Raw genomic sequence first — 13,166 nt, forward strand, 5'->3', positions numbered from 1 at the left:
GGTGATGTTTGGGTCAGTGGATTTAATGTGTGACTCTGTCCTGCAATCGGGTGATGTTTGGGTCAGTGGATTTGATGTGTGAATTTGTCCTGCAATCGGATGATGGGTGGGTTAGTGGATTTGATGTGTGACTCTGTCCTGCATTAGGATGATGTTTGGGTCAGTGGATTCGGTTTTTGTGACGGTGTGCTGCAATAGGGTGATGTTTGGGTCAGTGGATTTGATGTGTGACTCTGTCCTGCAATAGGGTGATGTTTGGGTCAGTGGATTTGATGTGTGACTCTGTCCTGCATTAGGGTGATGTTTGGGTCAGTGGATTTGATGTGTGTCTCTGTGCTGCATTCGGGTGATGTGTGGGTCCGTGGATTAGGTTTGTGTGACTCTGTACTGCATTAGGGTGATGTGTGGGTCAGTGGATTTGATATGTGTCTCTGTCCTGCATTAGGGTGATGTATGGATCAGTGGATTTGATGTGTGATTCTGCACTGCATGAGGGTGATGTGTGGGTCAGTGGATTTGATGTGTGACTCTGTCCTGCATTAGGGTGATCTTTGGGTCAGTGGATTTGATGTGTGACTCTATCCTTCAGTAGGGTGATGTTTGGGTCAGTTGATTTGATGTGTGATTCTGTCCTGCATTAGGGTGATGTTTGGGTCAGTGGATTTGATGTGTGACTCTGTCCTGCAATAGGTTGATGTTTGGGTCAGTTGATTTGATGTGTGACTCTGCCCTGCAATAGGGTGATGTTTGGGTCAGTTGATTTGATGTGTGATTCTGTCCTGCAATAGGGTGATGTTTGGGTCAGTGGATTTGATGTGTGACTCTGTCCTGCATTCGGGTGATGTGTGGGTCAGTGGATTTGGTTTGTGTGACTCTGTCCTGCATTAGGGTGATGTTTGGGTCAGTGGATTTGATGTGTGATTCTGTCCAGCAATAGGGTGATGTTTGGGTCAGTGGATTTGATGTGTGACTCTGTCCTGCATTAGGGTGATGTGTGGGTCAGTGGATTTGGTTTGTGAGACTTTGTACTGCATTAGGGTGATGTGTGGGTCAGTGGATTTGGTTTGTGTGACTTTGTCCTGCATTAGGGTGATGTGTGGGTCAGTGGATTTGATGTGTGACTCTGTCCTGCATTAGGGTGATGTGTCGGTCAGTGGATTTGGTTTGTGTGAGTCTGTCCTGCATTAGGGTGATGTGTGGGTCAGTGGATTTGATGTGTGACTCTGTCCTGCATCAGGGTGATGTGTGGGTCAGTGGATTTGATGTGTGACTATGTGCTGCATTAGGGTGATGTGTGGGTCAGTGGATTTGATGTGTGACTCTGCCCTGCATTCGGGTGATGTGTGGGTCAGTGGATTTGATGTGTAACTCTGCCCTGCATTCGGGTGGTGTTTGGGTCAGTGGAATTGATGTGTGAATTTGTCCTGCAATCGTGTGATGTTTGGGTCAGTGGATTTGATGTGTGATTCTGTCCTGCAATAGGGTGATGTGTGGGTCAGTGGATTTGATGTGTGACTCTGTCCTGCATTAGGGTGATGTGTGGGTCAGTGGATTTGGTTTGTGTGAGTCTGTCCTGCATTAGGGTGATGTGTGGGTCAGTGGACTTGATGTGTGACTCTGTCCTGCATCAGGGTGATGTGTGGGTCAGTGGATTTGATGTGTGACTCTGTCCTGCATTAGGGTGATGTGTGGGTCAGTGGATTTGATGTGTGACTATGTGCTGCATTAGGGTGATGTGTGGGTCAGTGGATTTGATGTGTGACTCTGCCCTGCATTCGGGTGATGTGTGGGTCCGTGGATTTGGTTTGTGTGACTTTGTACTGCATTAGGGTGATGTGTGGGTCCGTGGATTTGGTTTGTGTGACTTTGTCCTGCATTAGGGTGATGTGTGGGTCAGTGGATTTGATGTGTGACTCTGTCCGGCATTTGGGTGATGTGTGGGTACGTGGATTAGGTTTGTGTGATTCTGCACTGCATTAGGGTGATGTGTGGGTCAGTGGATTTGATGTGTGACTCTGTCCGGCATTTGGGTGATGTGTGGGTCAGTGGATTTCGTTTGTGTGACTCTGTCTTGCATTAGGGTGATGTTTCGGTCAGTGGATTTGATGTGTGACTCTGTCCTGCATTCGGGTGGTGTTTGGGTCAGTGGAATTGATGTGTGAATTTGTCCTGCAATCGGGTGATGTTTGGGTCAGTGGATTTAATGTGTGACTCTGTCCTGCAATCGGATGATGGGTGGGTCAGTGGATTTGATGTGTGACTCTGTCCTGCATTAGGATGATGTTTGGGTCAGTGGATTCGGTTTTTGTGACGGTGTGCTGCAATAGGGTGATGTTTGGGTCAGTGGATTTGATGTGTGACTCTGTCCTGCAATAGGGTGATGTTTGGGTCAGTGGATTTGATGTGTGACTCTGTCCTGCATTAGGGTGATGTTTGGGTCAGTGGATTTGATGTGTGTCTCTGTGCTGCATTCGGGTGATGTGTGGGTCCGTGGATTAGGTTTGTGTGACTCTGTACTGCATTCGGGTGATGTGTGGGTCAGTGGATTTGATATGTGTCTCTGTCCTGCATTAGGGTGATGTATGGATCAGTGGATTTGATGTGTGATTCTGCACTGCATTAGGGTGATGTGTGGGTCAGTGGATTTGATGTGTGACTCTGTCCTGCATTAGGGTGATCTTTGGGTCAGTGGATTTGATGTGTGACTCTATCCTTCAGTAGGGTGATGTTTGGGTCAGTTGATTTGATGTGTGATTCTGTCCTGCATTAGGGTGATGTTTGGGTCAGTGGATTTGATGTGTGACTCTGTCCTGCAATAGGTTGATGTTTGGGTCAGTTGATTTGATGTGTGACTCTGCCCTGCAATAGGGTGATGTTTGGGTCAGTTGATTTGATGTGTGATTCTGTCCTGCAATAGGGTGATGTTTGGGTCAGTGGATTTGATGTGTGACTCGGTCCTGCATTCGGGTGATGTGTGGGTCAGTGGATTTGGTTTGTGTGACTCTGTCCTGCATTAGTGTGATGTTTGGGTCAGTGGATTTGATGTGTGATTCTGTCCAGCAATAGGGTGATGTTTGGGTCAGTGGATTTGATGTGTGACTCTGTCCTGCATTAGGGTGATGTGTGGGTCAGTGGATTTGGTTTGTGAGACTTTGTACTGCATTAGGGTGATGTGTGGGTCAGTGGATTTGGTTTGTGTGACTTTGTCCTGCATTAGGGTGATGTGTGGGTCAGTGGATTTGATGTGTGACTCTGTCCTGCATTAGGGTGATGTGTGGGTCACTGGATTTGGTTTGTGTGAGTCTGTCCTGCATTAGGTTGATGTGTGGGTCAGTGGATTTGATGTGTGACTCTGTCCTGCATCAGGGTGATGTGTGGGTCAGTGGATTTGATGTGTGACTCTGTCCTGCATTAGGGTGATGTGTGGGTCAGTGGATTTGATGTGTGACTATGTGCTGCATTAGGGTGATGTGTGGGTCAGTGGATTTGATGTGTGACTCTGCCCTGCATTCGGGTGATGTGTGGGTCAGTGGATTTGATGTGTAACTCTGCCCTGCATTCGGGTGATGTGTGGGTCCGTGGATTTGGTTTGTGTGACTTTGTCCTGCATTAGGGTGATGTGTGGGTACGTGGATTAGGTTTGTGTGACTCTGTCTTGCATTAGGGTGATGTTTCTGTCAGTGGATTTGATGTGTGACTCTGTCCTGCATTCGGGTGGTGTTTGGGTCAGTGGAATTGATGTGTGAATTTGTCCTGCAATCGGGTGATGTGTGGATCAGTGGATTTAATGTGTGACCCTGTCCTGCAATCGGGTGATGTGTGGTTCAGTGGATTTGATGTGTGACTCTGTCCTGCATTAGGATGATGTGTGGGTCAGTGGATTTGGTTTTTGTGACTCTGTGCTGCAATAGGGTGATGTTTGGGTCAGTGGATTTGATGTGTGACTCTGTCCTGCAATAGCGTGATGTTTGGGTCAGTGGATTTGATGTGTGACTCTGTCCTGCATTAGGGTGATGTTTGGGTCAGTGGATTTGATGTGTGTCTCTGTCCTGCATTCGGGTGATGTGTGGGTCCGTGGATTTGGTTTGTGTGACTCTGTACTGCATTAGGGTGATGTGTGGGTCAGTGGATTTGATATGTGTCTCTGTCCTGCATTAGGGTGATGTGTGGGTCAGTGGATTTGATGTGTGACTCTGCACTGCATTAGGGTGATGTGTGGGTCAATGGATTTGATGTGTGATTCTGTCCTGCATGAGAGTGATGTTTGGGTCAGTGGATTTGATGTGTGAGTCTGTCCTGCATTAGGGTGATCTTTGGGTCAGTGGATTTGATGTGTGACTCTGTCCTTCAATAGGGTGATGTTTGGGTCAGTTGATTTGATGTGTGATTCTGTCCTGCATTCGGGTGATCTTTGGGTCAGTGGATTTGATGCGTGACTCTGTCCTTCAATAGGGTGATGTTTGGGTCAGTTGATTTGATGTGTGATTCTGTCCTGCATTCGGGTGATCTTTGGGTCAGTGGATTTGATGTGTGACTCTGTCCTGCATTCGGGTGATGTTTGGGTCAGTTGATTTGATATGTGATTCTGTCCTGCATTAGGGTGATGTTTGGGTCAGTGGATTTGATGTGTGACTCTGCCCTGCAATAGGTTGATGTTTGGGTCAGTTGATTTGATGTGTGACTCTGCCCTGCAATAGGGTGATGTTTGGGTCAGTTGATTTGATGTGTGATTCTGTCCTGCAATAGGGTGATGTTTGGGTCAGTGGATTTGATGTGTGACTCTGCCCTGCAATAGGTTGATGTTTGGGTCAGTTGATTTGATGTGTGACTCTGTCCTGCATTCGGGTGATGTTTGGGTCAGTGGATTTGGTTTGTGTGACTCTGTCCTGCATTAGGGTGATGTTTGGGTCAGTGGATTTGATGTGTGATTCTTTCCGGCAATAGGGTGATGTGTGGGTCAGTGGATTTGATGTGTGACTCTGTCCTGCATTTCGGTGATGTTTGGGTCAGTGGATTTGATGTGTGACTCTGTCCTGCTTTAGGGTGAAGTGTGGGTCAGTGGATTCGGTTTCTGTGACTCTGTCTTGCATTAGGGTGATGTGTGGGTCAGTGGATTTGATTTGTGTGACTCTGTACTGCATTAGGGTGATGTGTGGGTCAGTGGATTTGTTTTGTGTGACTTTGTCCTGCATCAGGGTGATGTGTGGGTCAGTGGATTTGATGTGTGACTCTGCCCTGCATTCGGGTGATGTGTGGGTCAGTGGATTTGATGTGTGACTCTGCCCTGCATTAGGGTGATGTGTGGGTCAGTGGATTCGGTTTGTGTGACTTTGTCCTGCATTAGGGTGATGTGTGGGTCCGTGGATTTGGTTTGTGTGACTTTGTCCTGCATCAGGGTGATGTGTGGGTCAGTGGATTTGGTTTGTGTGACTTTGTCCTGCATTAGGGTGATGTGTGGATCAATGGATTTGATATGTGAGTCTGTCCTGCATTAGGGTGATGTGTGGTTCAGTGGATTTCATGTGTGACTTTGTCCTGCATTAGGGTGATGTGTGGGTCAGTGGATTTGATGTGTGACTCTGTCCTGCATTAGGGTGATGTGTGGGTCAGTGGATTTGATGTGTGACTCTGTACTTCATTCGGGTGATGTGTGGGTCAGTGGATTTGATGTGTGACTCTGTCCTGCATTAGGGTGATGTGTGGGTCAGTGGATTTGATGTGTGACTCTGTCCTGCATTAAGGTGATGTGTGTGTCAGTGGATTTGGTTTGTGTGACTTTGTCCTGCATTAGGGTGATGTTTGGGTCAGTGGATTTGATGTGTGACTCTGTCCTGCATTCAGTTGATGTTTGGGTCAGTGGATTTGGTTTGTGTGACTTTCTCCTGCATTAGGGTGATGTGTGAGTCAGTGGATTTGATGTGTGATTATGTACTGCATTTGGGTGATGTCCGTGTCAGTGGATTTGGTTTGTGTGACTCTGTCCTGCACTAGGGTGATGTGTGGGTCAGTGGATTTGGTTTGTGTGACTTTGTCCTGCATTAGGGTGATGGGTCGGTCAGTGGTTTTGGTTTGTGTGACTTTGTCCTGCATTAGGGTGATGTGTGAGTCAGTGGTTTTGGTTTGTGTGACTTTGTCCTGCATTAGGGTGATGTGTGGGTCAGTGGATTTGATGTGTGACTCTGTCCTGCATTAGGGTGATGTGTGGGTCAGTGGATTTGATGTGTGACTCTGTCCTGCATTAGGGTGATGTGTGGGTCAGTGGATTTGATGTGTGACTCTGTCCTGCATTAAGGTGATGTGTGGGTCAGTGGTTTTGGTTTGTGTGACTTTGTCCTGCATTAGGGTGATGTGTGGGTCAGTGGATTTGATGTGTGACTCTGTACTGCATTCGGATGAATTGTGCGTCAGTGGATTCGGTTTTTGTGACTCTGTCCTGCATGACGATGATGTTTGGGTCAGTGGATTTGTTGCGTGACTCAGTACTCCATTAGGGTGAAGTTTGGGTCAGTGGATTCGGTTTGTGTGTCTGTTCTGCATTAGGGTGCTGTGTGGGTCAGTGGATTTCATGTGTGACTCTGTACTGCATTAGGGTGATGTGTGGGTCATTGGATTTGATGTGTGACTCTGTACTGCATTAGGGTGATGTGTGGGTCAGTGGATTTGATGTGTGACTCTGTACTGCATCAGGGTGATGTGTGGGTCAGTGGATTTGATGTGTGACTCTGTACTGCATCAGGGTGATGTGTGGGTCAGTGGATTTGGTTTGTGTGAATCTGTACTGCATTAGGGTGTTGTGTGGGTCAGTGGATTTGATGTGTGACTCTGTACTGCATCAGGGTGATGTGTGGGTCAGTGGATTTGATGTGTGACTCTGTCCTGCATTGGGATGATGTGTGGGTCAGTGGATTCAGTATGTGTGACTTTGTCCTGTATTAGTGTGATGTGTGGGTCAGTGGATTTGATGTGTGACTCTGTCCTGCATTGGGATGATGTGTGGGTCAGTGGATTCAGTATGTGTGACTTTGTCCTGTATTAGTGTGATGTGTGGGTCAGTGGATTTGGTTTGTGTGACTCTGTCCTGCATTAGAGTGATGTGTGGGTCAATGGATCTGATGTGTGACTCTGTCCTGCATTAGGGTGATGTTTGGGTCAGTCGATTTGATGTGTGACTCTGTCCTGCATTAGGGTGATGTTTGGGTCAGTGGATTTGATGTGTGTCTCTGTCCTGCATTAGGGTGATGTGTGGGTCAGTGGATTTGGTTTGTGTGACTCTGTGCTGCATTCGGGTGATGTGTAGGTCAGTGGATTTGATGTTTGTTTCTGTCCTGCATTAGGGTGATGTGTGGGTCAGTGGATTTGGTTTGTGTGACTTTGTCCTCCATTCGGGTGATGTGTGGGTCAGTGGAGTTGGTTTGTGTGACTTTGTCCTGCATTAGGGTGATGTGCGCGTCAGTGGATTTGATGTGTGACTCTGTCCTGCATTGGGGTGATGTGTGGGTCAGTGGATTTGATGTGTGACTCTGTCCTGCATTTCGGTGATGTGTGGGTCAGTCGATTTGATGTGTGACTCTGTCCTGCATTAGGGTGATGTTTGGGTCAGTGGATTTGATGTGTGACTCTGTCCTGCATTAGGGTGAGGTGTGGATCAGTGGATTTGATGTGTGAATCTGTCCTGCATTAGGGTGATGTTTGGGTCAGTGGATTTGATGTGTGACTCTGTCCTGCATTCAGTGGATTTGGTTTGTGTGACTTTCTCCTGCATTAGGGTGATGTGTGAGTCAGTGGATTTGATGTGTGATTAAGTACTGCATTTGGGTGATGTCCGTGTCAGTGGATTTGGTTTGTGTGACTCTGTCCTGCATTAGGGTGATGTGTGGGTCAGTGGATTTGGTTTGTGTGACTTTGTCTTGCATTAGGGTGATGGGTCGGTCAGTGGTTTTGGTTTGTGTGACTTTGTCCTGCATTCGGGTGATGTGTGGGTCAGTGGATTTGGTTTGTGTGACTTTGTGCTGCATTAGGGTGATGTGTGGGTCAGTGGATTTGATGTGTGACTCTGTACTGCATTAGGGTGATGTGTGGGTCAGTGGTTTTGATGTGTGACTCTGTACTGCATTAGGGTGATGTGTGGGTCAGTGGATTCGGTTTGTGTGACTTTGTCCTGCATTTGGGTGATGTGTGAGTCAGTGGTTTTGGTTTGTGTGACTTTGTCCTGCATTCGGGTGATGTGTGGGTCAGTGGATTTGGTTTGTGTGACTTTGTCCTGCATTAGGGTGATGTGTGGGTCAGTGGATTCGGTTTTTGTGACTTTGTCCTGCATTCGGGTGATGTGTGAGTCAGTGGTTTTGGTTTGTGTGACTTTGTCCTGCATTAGGGTGATGTGTGGGTCAGTGGATTTGGTTTGTGTGACTTTGTCCTGCATTAGGGTGATGTGTGGGTCAGTGGATTTGATGTGTGATTATGTACTGCATTAGGGTGATGTGTGTGTCAGTGGATTTGATGTCTGACTCTGTCCTGCATTAGGGTGATGTGTGGGTCAGTGGATTTGATGTGTGACTCTGTCCTGCATTAGGGTGATGTGTGGGTTAGTGGATTTGATGTCTGACTCTGTCCTGCATTAGGGTGATGTGTGGGTCAGTGGATTTGATGTGTGACTCTGTCCTGCATCAGGGTGATGTGTGGGTCAGTGGATTTGATGTGTGACTCTGTCCTGCATTAGGGTGATGTGTGGGTCAGTGGATTTGATGTGTGACTATGTGCTGCATTAGGGTGATGTGTGGGTCAGTGGATTTGATGTGTGACTCTGCCCTGCATTCGGGTGATGTGTGGGTCAGTGGATTTGATGTGTGACTCTGTCCTTCAATAGGGTGATGTTTGGGTCAGTTGATTTGATGTGTGATTCTGTCCTGCATTCGGGTGATCTTTGGGTCAGTGGATTTGATGTGTGACTCTGTCCTTCAATAGGGTGATGTTTGGGTCAGTTGATTTGATGTGTGATTCTGTCCTGCATTCGGGTGATCTTTGGGTCAGTGGATTTGATGTGTGACTCTGTCCTGCATTCGGGTGATGTTTGGGTCAGTTGATTTGATATGTGATTCTGTCCTGCATTAGGGTGATGTTTGGGTCAGTGGATTTGATGTGTGACTCTGCCCTGCAATAGGTTGATGTTTGGGTCAGTTGATTTGATGTGTGACTCTGCCCTGCAATAGGGTGATGTTTGGGTCAGTTGATTTGATGTGTGATTCTGTCCTGCAATAGGGTGATGTTTGGGTCAGTGGATTTGATGTGTGACTCTGTCCTGCATTCGGGTGATGTTTGGGTCAGTGGATTTGGTTTGTGTGACTCTGTCCTGCATTAGGGTGATGTTTGGGTCAGTGGATTTGATGTGTGATTCTTTCCGGCAATAGGGTGATGTGTGGGTCAGTGGATTTGATGTGTGACTCTGTCCTGCATTTCGGTGATGTTTGGGTCAGTGGATTTGATGTGTGACTCTGTCCTGCTTTAGGGTGAAGTGTGGGTCAGTGGATTCGGTTTCTGTGACTCTGTCTTGCATTAGGGTGATGTGTGGGTCAGTGGATTTGATTTGTGTGACTCTGTACTGCATTAGGGTGATGTGTGGGTCAGTGGATTTGTTTTGTGTGACTTTGTCCTGCATCAGGGTGATGTGTGGGTCAGTGGATTTGATGTGTGACTCTGCCCTGCATTCGGGTGATGTGTGGGTCAGTGGATTTGATGTGTGACTCTGCCCTGCATTAGGGTGATGTGTGGGTCAGTGGATTCGGTTTGTGTGACTTTGTCCTGCATTAGGGTGATGTGTGGGTCCGTGGATTTGGTTTGTGTGACTTTGTCCTGCATCAGGGTGATGTGTGGGTCAGTGGATTTGGTTTGTGTGACTTTGTCCTGCATTAGGGTGATGTGTGGATCAATGGATTTGATATGTGAGTCTGTCCTGCATTAGGGTGATGTGTGGTTCAGTGGATTTCATGTGTGACTTTGTCCTGCATTAGGGTGATGTGTGGGTCAGTGGATTTGATGTGTGACTCTGTCCTGCATTAGGGTGATGTGTGGGTCAGTGGATTTGATGTGTGACTCTGTACTTCATTCGGGTGATGTGTGGGTCAGTGGATTTGATGTGTGACTCTGTCCTGCATTAGGGTGATGTTTGGGTCAGTGGATTTGATGTGTGACTCTGTCCTGCATTCAGTTGATGTTTGGGTCAGTGGATTTGGTTTGTGTGACTTTCTCCTGCATTAGGGTGATGTGTGAGTCAGTGGATTTGATGTGTGATTATGTACTGCATTTGGGTGATGTCCGTGTCAGTGGATTTGGTTTGTGTGACTCTGTCCTGCACTAGGGTGATGTGTGGGTCAGTGGATTTGGTTTGTGTGACTTTGTCCTGCATTAGGGTGATGGGTCGGTCAGTGGTTTTGGTTTGTGTGACTTTGTCCTGCATTAGGGTGATGTGTGAGTCAGTGGTTTTGGTTTGTGTGACTTTGTCCTGCATTAGGGTGATGTGTGGGTCAGTGGATTTGATGTGTGACTCTGTCCTGCATTAGGGTGATGTGTGGGTCAGTGGATTTGATGTGTGACTCTGTCCTGCATTAGGGTGATGTGTGGGTCAGTGGATTTGATGTGTGACTCTGTCCTGCATTAAGGTGATGTGTGGGTCAGTGGTTTTGGTTTGTGTGACTTTGTCCTGCATTAGGGTGATGTGTGGGTCAGTGGATTTGATGTGTGACTCTGTACTGCATTCGGATGAATTGTGCGTCAGTGGATTCGGTTTTTGTGACTCTGTCCTGCATGACGATGATGTTTGGGTCAGTGGATTTGTTGCGTGACTCAGTACTCCATTAGGGTGAAGTTTGGGTCAGTGGATTCGGTTTGTGTGTCTGTTCTGCATTAGGGTGCTGTGTGGGTCAGTGGATTTCATGTGTGACTCTGTACTGCATTAGGGTGATGTGTGGGTCATTGGATTTGATGTGTGACTCTGTACTGCATTAGGGTGATGTGTGGGTCAGTGGATTTGATGTGTGACTCTGTACTGCATCAGGGTGATGTGTGGGTCAGTGGATTTGATGTGTGACTCTGTACTGCATCAGGGTGATGTGTGGGTCAGTGGATTTGGTTTGTGTGAATCTGTACTGCATTAGGGTGTTGTGTGGGTCAGTGGATTTGATGTGTGACTCTGTACTGCATCAGGGTGATGTGTGGGTCAGTGGATTTGATGTGTGACTCTGTCCTGCATTGGGATGATGTGTGGGTCAGTGGATTCAGTATGTGTGACTTTGTCCTGTATTAGTGTGATGTGTGGGTCAGTGGATTTGATGTGTGACTCTGTCCTGCATTGGGATGATGTGTGGGTCAGTGGATTCAGTATGTGTGACTTTGTCCTGTATTAGTGTGATGTGTGGGTCAGTGGATTTGGTTTGTGTGACTCTGTCCTGCATTAGAGTGATGTGTGGGTCAATGGATCTGATGTGTGACTCTGTCCTGCATTAGGGTGATGTTTGGGTCAGTCGATTTGATGTGTGACTCTGTCCTGCATTAGGGTGATGTTTGGGTCAGTGGATTTGATGTGTGTCTCTGTCCTGCATTAGGGTGATGTGTGGGTCAGTGGATTTGGTTTGTGTGACTCTGTGCTGCATTCGGGTGATGTGTAGGTCAGTGGATTTGATGTTTGTTTCTGTCCTGCATTAGGGTGATGTGTGGGTCAGTGGATTTGGTTTGTGTGACTTTGTCCTCCATTCGGGTGATGTGTGGGTCAGTGGAGTTGGTTTGTGTGACTTTGTCCTGCATTAGGGTGATGTGCGCGTCAGTGGATTTGATGTGTGACTCTGTCCTGCATTGGGGTGATGTGTGGGTCAGTGGATTTGATGTGTGACTCTGTCCTGCATTTCGGTGATGTGTGGGTCAGTCGATTTGATGTGTGACTCTGTCCTGCATTAGGGTGATGTTTGGGTCAGTGGATTTGATGTGTGACTCTGTCCTGCATTAGGGTGAGGTGTGGATCAGTGGATTTGATGTGTGAATCTGTCCTGCATTAGGGTGATGTTTGGGTCAGTGGATTTGATGTGTGACTCTGTCCTGCATTCAGTGGATTTGGTTTGTGTGACTTTCTCCTGCATTAGGGTGATGTGTGAGTCAGTGGATTTGATGTGTGATTAAGTACTGCATTTGGGTGATGTCCGTGTCAGTGGATTTGGTTTGTGTGACTCTGTCCTGCATTAGGGTGATGTGTGGGTCAGTGGATTTGGTTTGTGTGACTTTGTCTTGCATTAGGGTGATGGGTCGGTCAGTGGTTTTGGTTTGTGTGACTTTGTCCTGCATTCGGGTGATGTGTGGGTCAGTGGATTTGGTTTGTGTGACTTTGTGCTGCATTAGGGTGATGTGTGGGTCAGTGGATTTGATGTGTGACTCTGTACTGCATTAGGGTGATGTGTGGGTCAGTGGTTTTGATGTGTGACTCTGTACTGCATTAGGGTGATGTGTGGGTCAGTGGATTCGGTTTGTGTGACTTTGTCCTGCATTTGGGTGATGTGTGAGTCAGTGGTTTTGGTTTGTGTGACTTTGTCCTGCATTCGGGTGATGTGTGGGTCAGTGGATTTGGTTTGTGTGACTTTGTCCTGCATTAGGGTGATGTGTGGGTCAGTGGATTCGGTTTTTGTGACTTTGTCCTGCATTCGGGTGATGTGTGAGTCAGTGGTTTTGGTTTGTGTGACTTTGTCCTGCATTAGGGTGATGTGTGGGTCAGTGGATTTGGTTTGTGTGACTTTGTCCTGCATTAGGGTGATGTGTGGGTCAGTGGATTTGATGTGTGATTATGTACTGCATTAGGGTGATGTGTGTGTCAGTGGATTTGATGTCTGACTCTGTCCTGCATTAGGGTGATGTGTGGGTCAGTGGATTTGATGTGTGACTCTGTCCTGCATTAGGGTGATGTGTGGGTTAGTGGATTTGATGTCTGACTCTGTCCTGCATTAGGGTGATGTGTGGGTCAGTGGATTTGATGTGTGACTCTGTCCTGCATTAGGGTGATGTGTGGGTCAGTGGATTTGATGTGTGACTCTGTACTGCATTCGGGTGATGTGTGGGTCAGTGGATTTGATGTGTGACTCTGTCCTGCATTAGGGTGATGTGTGGGTCAGTGGATTTGATGTGTGACTCTGTCC

This window comes from Heterodontus francisci, chromosome 10, assembly GCF_036365525.1.
Source record: "Heterodontus francisci isolate sHetFra1 chromosome 10, sHetFra1.hap1, whole genome shotgun sequence".
In the NCBI taxonomy this organism is placed as follows: Eukaryota; Metazoa; Chordata; class Chondrichthyes; order Heterodontiformes; family Heterodontidae; genus Heterodontus; species Heterodontus francisci.